This window comes from Lepidochelys kempii, chromosome 10 (assembly GCF_965140285.1).
Source record: "Lepidochelys kempii isolate rLepKem1 chromosome 10, rLepKem1.hap1, whole genome shotgun sequence".
In the NCBI taxonomy this organism is placed as follows: Eukaryota; Metazoa; Chordata; order Testudines; family Cheloniidae; genus Lepidochelys; species Lepidochelys kempii.
This window is the reverse complement of record NC_136389.1, coordinates 84,655,284-84,660,126: the sequence shown is the minus strand read 5'-3', so window position 1 is coordinate 84,660,126 and position 4,843 is coordinate 84,655,284.

The following is a 4,843-nucleotide window of genomic DNA, read 5'->3' as shown; positions in this document are numbered from 1 at the left end:
ACGCGCTATCTCAGAGTGGTCCCTCCCACTCCTACCCCGTCCCTGCCCCTGGTCCCCCCCACTCCTACCCCATCCCTGCCCAGCCTGGCCACTCTGCCCCGCCCCCAATCCTACCCCTGCCCTCGGACCCCCCCAATCCTGCCCCATCCCTGCCCCCGGTCCCCCCCACTCCTACCCCGTCCCTGCCCAGCCTGGCCACTCTGCCCCGCCCCCAATCCTGCCCCGTCCCTGCCCCCGGACCCCCCGAATCCTGCCCCGTCCCTGCCCCCGGTCCCCCCCCACTCCTACCCCGTCCCTGCCCCACCTGGCCACTCTGCCCCGCCCCCAATCCCGCCCCGTCCCTGCCCCTGGCCCCCCCCATCATACCCCGTCCCTGCCCAGCCTGGCCACTCTGCCCCGCCCCCAATCCTGCCCCGTCCCTGCCCCCGGACCCCCCCAATCCTGCCCCGTCCCTGCCCCTGGTCCCCCCCACTCCTACCCCGTCCCTGCCCCACCTGGCCACTGTGCCCCGCCCCAATCCCGCCCCGTCCCTGCCCCCAGCCCCCCCCATCGTACCCCGCCCCTGCCCAGCCTGGCCACTCTGCCCCGCCCCCAATCCTGCCACATCCCTGCCCCCGGTCCCCCCCACTCCTACCCCGTCCCTGCCCCACCTGGCCACTCTGCCCCGCCCCCAATCCTGCCCCGTCCCTGCCCCCGGTCCCCCCCACTCCTACCCCGTCCCTGCCCAGCCTGGCCACTCTGCCCCGCCCCCAATCCTGCCCCGTCCCTGCCCCCAGTCCCCCCCACTCCTACCCCGTCCCTGCCCAGCCTGGCCACTCTGCCCCGCCCCCAATCCTGCCCCGTCCCTGCCCCCAGTCCCCCCCACTCCTACCCCGTCCCTGCCCCACCTGGCCACTCTGCCCCGCCCCCAATCCCGCCCCGTCCCTGCCCCCGGCCCCCCCCATCATACCCTGCCCCTGCCCAGCCTGGCCACTCTGCCCCGCCCCCAATCCTACCCCTGCCCTCGGACCCCCCCAATCCTGCCCCATCCCTGCCCCCGGACCCCCCCACTCCTACCCCGTCCCTGCCCAGCCTGGCCACTCTGCCCCGCCCCCAATCCCGCCCCATCCCTGCCCCCGGCCCCCCCCATCATACCCCGCCCCTGCCCAGCCTGGCCACTCTGCCCCGCCCCCAATCCTACCCCTGCCCTCGGACCCCCCCAATCCTGCCCCATCCCTGCCCCCGGACCCCCCCACTCCTACCCCGTCCCTGCCCAGCCTGGCCACTCTGCCCCGCCCCCAATCCCGCCCCGTCCCTGCCCCCGGACCCCCCCAATCCTGCCCCGTCCCTGCCCCCGGACCCCCCCACTCCTACCCCGTCCCTGCCCAGCCTGGCCACTCTGCCCCACCCCCAATCCCGCCCCGTCCCTGCCCCCAGCCCCCCCCATCATACCCCGCCCCTGCCCAGCCTGGCCACTCTGCCCCGCCCCCAATCCTGCCCCGTCCCTGCCCCCGGACCCCCCCAATCCTGCCCCGTCCCTGCCCCCGGACCCCCCCACTCCTACCCTGTCCCTGCCCCACCTGGCCACTCTGCCCCGCCCCCAATCCTGCCCCGTCCCTGCCCCCGGACCCCCCCACTCCTACCCTGTCCCTGCCCCACCTGGCCACTCTGCCCCGCCCCCAATCCTGCCCCGTCCCTGCCCCCGGACCCCCCCACTCCTACCCTGTCCCTGCCCCACCTGGCCACTCTGCCCCGCCCCCAATCCCGCCCCGTCCAATCCTGCCCCGTCCCTGCCCCCGGACCCCCCCACTCCTACCCCGCCCCTGCCCAGCCTGGCCACTCTGCCCCACCCCCAATCCCGCCCCGTCCCTGCCCCTGGCCCCCCCCACTCCTACGCCGTCCCTGCCCCACCTGGCCACTCTGCCCCGCCCCCAATCCCCCCCCGGCCCTGCCCCCCCCATCGTACCCCGCCCCTGCCCAGCCTGGCCACTCTGCCCCGCCCCCAATCCTACCCCTGCCCTCGGACCCCCCCAATCCTGCCCCGTCCCTGCCCCCGGCCCCCCCATCGTACCCCGCCCCTGCCCAGCCCAGCCGCCTTGTCCCCCCAAGTTCTGCCCCGGGCCCCCCGTCCCGCCGCGGCCCAGCCGCCCTCCCGTCACCTCTCCACCTCCTGCAGCGCCGGGTCCGCCGGCCCCGCCCGCCCCGCCGCCCCCCGGGCCAGCAGCCGGCTCGGGCCCGCAGCTCGCAGCGCGCGGGGCAGCAGCGGAGCCGCCATGGCCGGCGCAGAGACGCGGCCCGCGCCGCCGGGGGCGGGGCGCTTCTGAGAACGAGGCCCGGGGGGCGGAGCTGAATCGGCGGGGCGGGGTCTGGGGAGCGAGGGCCGCCCCTGGGGCTGAGAGCGAGGGACCCCGGGGCGGGGCGCTGGGGGAGATGTGGGGGCGCCGGGGGGGAGGAAGAGGGGCGGGGCGCCGGGGGAGATGTGGGGGCGCCGGGGGGGAGGAAGAGGGGCGGGGCGCCGGGGGAGATGTGGGGGCGCCGGGGGGGAGGAAGAGGGGCGGGGCGCTGGGGGGAGATGTGGGGGCGCGGGGGGAAGAGGGGCGGGGCGCTGGGGGAGATGTGGGGGCGCCAGGGGGGAAGAGGGGCGGGGCGCTGGGGGAGATGTGGGGGCGCGGGGGGGGAAAGGGGCGGGGCGCTGGGGGAGATGTGGGGGCGCCGGGGGGGAGGAAGAGGGGCGGGGCGCCGGGGGAGATGTGGGGGCGCCGGGGGGGAGGAAGAGGGGCGGGGCGCCGGGGGAGATGTGGGGGCGCCGGGGGGAAGAGGGGCGGGGCGCGGGGGGAGATGTGGGGGCGCGGGGGGAAGAGGGGCGGGGCGCTGGGGGAGATGTGGGGGCGCCAGGGGGGAAGAGGGGCGGGGCGCTGGGGGAGATGTGGGGGCGCGGGGGGGGAAAGGGGCGGGGCGCCGGGGGGAGATGTGGGGGCTCCGGGGGGGAGGAAGAGGGGCGGGGCGCCGGGGGAGATGTGGGGGCGCGGGGGGGAGATGTGGGGGCGCGGGGGGAAGAGGGGCGGGGCGCGGGGGGGAGATGTGGGGGCGCCGGGGGGGAGGAAGAGAGGCGGGGCGCCGGGGGAGATGTGGGGGCGCGGGGGGAAGAGGGGCGGGGCGCCGGGGGGAGATGTGGGGGCGCCGGGGGGGGGGAAGAGAGGCGGGGCGCCGGGGGAGATGTGGGGGCGCGGGGGGAAGAGGGGCGGGGCGCCGGGGGGAGATGTGGGGGCGCGGGGGGAAAAGGGGCGAGGCGCTGGGGGGAGATGTGGGGGCGCGGGGGGAGATGTGGGGGCGCGGGGGGGAAAGGGGCGGGGCGCCGGGGGGAGATGTGGGGGCGCCGGGGGGGAAGAGGGGCAGGGCGCTGGGGGAGATGTGGGGGCGCGGGGGGGAAGGGGCGGGGCGCCGGGGGGAGATGTGGGGGCCCGGGGGGGGGGGAAGAGGGGCGGGGTGCCGGGGGAGATGTGGGGGCGCTAGGGGGGGGAAGAGGGGCAGGACGCCGGGGGGAGATGTGGGGGGGTGCCGGGGGAAGGGGGTGGAGCACTGCAGGGGAGATGGGGCAGGGCGCTGAGGGAGATGTGGGGCAGGGGAGATGGAGGGCGCTATGAGACGTAGCAGGGTGTTGCGAGTGAGGGGAAACACCATGAAGGTTGTGGCCTATGGGGAAGGGGACTCAGGCGTCACTGTGGACAGCTGGACTCGGTGTGCAGGCAAAGAGCATAGGAGGTTTTCGGTGCCATTGTACAAACTAACGGGGCAGCCTCATTTGGATCCTGGGCCAGCAGGGGTCCCCCCCACCCCATCAGCAGGGAGCTAGCAGAACTAGAGGGGCCCCCGAAGCATGACAGGAACAGTTAGAGGCCTGGAGAAACTCTCCTGTGAAGACAGATTCGTGCCCTAGAGAGGAGACCAATAAAAGGGGACGTGATAAAAGTCTATAAAGTAGGGACTGGTCTAGAGCAGGGAGATCGAAAGCATCTGTTCTCCCCATCTCATAACACAAATAAGGGACCCTCGGTGACACTGCAGGGGGGGCAGTTCAAACCCAATCAAAGGAAACACTTTTCACACAACTGCTGATCAGAATATTCCACCATCATTAAGTATTTTGACAGGGAAATTAAACCTTGTGCTTCACAGTTTAAAACAATCTTTAATGACCAGGGATTAAACTAAAACCTAGATGGGGCAGATTACCCTACATCTGCCTCCTGGGAGGTTCTTCACTTTCTCAAGCATCAGGTACTAGTCACTCTTGGAAACAGGATCCTGGACTAGGGTGCCCAGATCTCCCAATTTTATAGGGACAGTCCCGATTTTTGGGTCTTTTTCTTATATAGGCTCGTATTACCCCTGAGCCCCATCCCAATTTTTTGCCCTTGCTGTCTGGTCACCCTATCCTGGACAAGTTGGATTGTGGGTCTGAGCCAGTCTGGTATTTGTCAGTCCCTGTGAACTCATCGAGTGGCTGTTGCTATGTACTCACTCAGCCTCTCGCGCAGTGCAGTGAGGGAATGAAAGGGGTTAGTAGAACAAGCAAGCAACTGCTTTGTTTTGACCCTCATGCGCTGCTTTGTTGCTGGCACCCAGTGCCAAGAGGCTGAACAACAGCTTCCTGCAGCTAGGCACCACAGAGAGCCCTGAACAACATATAGGCCAGCAGGTTCCTTTCCTAAGGTATGTGGAGGGCAGCCCAGCCAGTGGGGACTAAGCCCATGAGGGAAGAATCAGAGAGTACCTCCCAGAGCCAGGCCTTGCCACGGAAAACCATTCCCCATCTGCTGCAATGCTGCAGGGGTCACGGGCAAAAGGACAGACTGACGGAGAA